This window comes from Xenopus laevis, chromosome 8L (assembly GCF_017654675.1).
Source record: "Xenopus laevis strain J_2021 chromosome 8L, Xenopus_laevis_v10.1, whole genome shotgun sequence".
In the NCBI taxonomy this organism is placed as follows: Eukaryota; Metazoa; Chordata; class Amphibia; order Anura; family Pipidae; genus Xenopus; species Xenopus laevis.
The window spans coordinates 63087187-63089891 of record NC_054385.1 but is presented as its reverse complement, the minus strand read 5'-3'; positions in this window follow the sequence as shown (position 1 = coordinate 63089891).

Genomic DNA, 2705 nt, shown 5'->3' with positions numbered 1-2705 from the left:
TCTTCTACACTGTACTGATGAGTGCCGACCGTCTAGAGAGATCTGCATCGTGGAACTCTACACACAGAACCTTTGCAGTCAATGGGTCATTCTAGGGCCTAACAGTCCCTTCCCAGCCTGTTTGTACTTGGGCCTATGATTGCAGAGAGTGGCTTGTCAGTGCAGCTGGGGTATGAGGGGTATATGAGTAGCAGGCACTTACCCCCTGTTGGGTTCCTAAAGGCTGCTAGTAGTGCAGGGTGCTTGCTGTTGCTCCTTAGTTTCGGTCGGCCCACCTCCCTGGGTAGCACTCTCACGTGAGCCCCAGGCTTCCACCTCTTGAGTAGGCCCCGTTCCATGCCCTAATTTATCTGGCAGCAGAGAGCCGAAATTCGGCTTATAAGACAGCGGATACCGCGCTCTGGCCACTGGAGCAATGGTGAGTAGCTTGGGGTCAACTGTCAGCCTGGATGGTGCAGATCGTGCACAGCCTATTTATTTTTACACAAAGCTGTACCCCTAGGGCAGGGGTCCCCAACCTTTTTTAATTGTGAGCCCCATTTAAATGTAAAAAGAGTTGGAGAGAAACACAGGCATGAAAAAGTCCATGGGGATGTCAAATAAGGTCTGTGATTGGCTGTTTGGTAGCCTCTATATGTATTGTTAGCCTACAAGAGGCTCTGTTTGGAAGTACACGTGGTTTTTATGCAACTAAAACTTGCCTCCAAGCCAGGAATTGAAAAATAAGCACCTGCTTTGAGGCCACTGGGAGCAACATCTAAGGAGTTGATGAGCAACATGTTGCTCACAAGCTACCTGTTCGGGATCACTGATTTAGGGGCTATTGCACATGAGGTGTTTTGTAAGTGACTGCCTTATGGAATCAGGAGCAATGACAGGCAGAGGGAGGCCTCATGTACAGTAGCCCTACATGGAAACCTGGAATTAAATTTGTCTTGGAACCTTAGCCAGTGTACATGCTAATATTTGGGAAGCAGACAGCATTATGGGGACAATGCATTTGCAATGGATTTACAGGGGCTAATAAATCTTAACAAACAAAAGTTAGAACTTATTGCAGGCACAGATAACAAGTAAACATCTTATTGGTTACAGCCGAACATTTAAAAAAAAAAAAAAAGAAAGAAAGAAATATGCTGGGATGCACTTATTGGATTCAAATTCAGCCCTGGTTGCTGAATTATCTATAAGTATCCCCAATTTTGCAGATGATCTGTTATCCCAGAACTGCAGCCAGTGGCGTAACTTTAGAGGAAGCTGAATCTGAGGTCCCAGCCTTGTGTCCCCCAGGAACCCCCACCGCGACCATGGAATCTGCTTCTTCTATAGCACTGGTTACACCACTAGCAGCTGCTCATAAAATACCAGATCACTTGAAAAAAGTCTGCTTTCTCTATAGCTGTAAGGTGGGTGACCCTGGTGCAGTGTTATTATGCCACTGGCAGCTGCTATTGGTTATTGGACCTGGGCAAACACGGCCCCTATTTCTGCTGAACCTCATATACCTATGAGTGAAGAGAATAAATCTGTCCTTGACTACCAGCGGCATTACTCATTGAAGTAATGGGGCCCTGTGTTTAACACGAATATACAAGGCTAGATCAGGAACGCCCCCCCCCCATGAACACAAGACAAATTATCAACAAGCACGTAAGTAGGTAAGTTTGCAAACTCAGCTACTATACTACAAACTCACCAATACTTTTACTGGTGTAAGGAAACAGGCCCTGCAACCGCTGGGGGCACTAGGAACTATAGGGGGCTCTGTTGGGGCTGATAAGCAGCTACAATATCTGTTAATAAAAAATGTCTTGTTCCAAAATGTTAGGGGCCCTATGACATTACTGTTGGGCCAAATAACCAGTCATTCCCCTGCTGAAAAGTTCATGTAGGAGATGCTGATGCAATTTATTAAGTAGATACAAATAGAAATAGCTGATGTTACTCTATTATAAGTAGTTCATATTAGTAGTTCCAGTGTTATATGAATTGAGGGTCAGTGGAAATCACCAAAAGGTTAAAACCCTGCTCTCTGTTGTCATTGCATGATGCGCACGTTTCGTAGATTTATTTGAAAGTAATGTAAGTTTTTGCATAAATTACATAAATTGTGTATCTGTTAGGGCCCAATGATGTTGCTGAGGGACCCACTCCGGAAGATTTCTCTGGGCCTGGGACAACAGTACCCCCTCTGCACCGCCATTGGTGGCCCTGAGCATATAACTTTGGCTTGGGGTACCAACAGGACAAGCATTAGGCTGAGATGCAAATAGAATATAGGTTTTTATGTGTATTTGCCAAGGGATGAACATAGCTACAAATATGCAAGAAGGAATGGTCTTTACACATAAACAATATTCCCCCCACATTTTTGCATATATATGGGTAAATTAGGGAAATAAATCCTCTGTTTAAAATATCTGGTAGATGGCAGGTTACCATATATTCTTCTTTAAGTCTTCTGTGTTCTCCATTTGACTTTCAGCAGGATGCCAGGCGTTGTAGCTTAATAACATCTGGAGGACTCTGGTCTGCCATTCCTGCTATAACACATGGGTATACTCACTTACAAATATTAAGATATGCTAATTCTGGATAGTAAATAACAACTGTTCATTTCATTGAACCATGAAAATAAAGACGGATTTTGAGGTAGTAAATGTGTCACCCCTCTGATAACCGAAATGGTAACCAATGTATAAGGC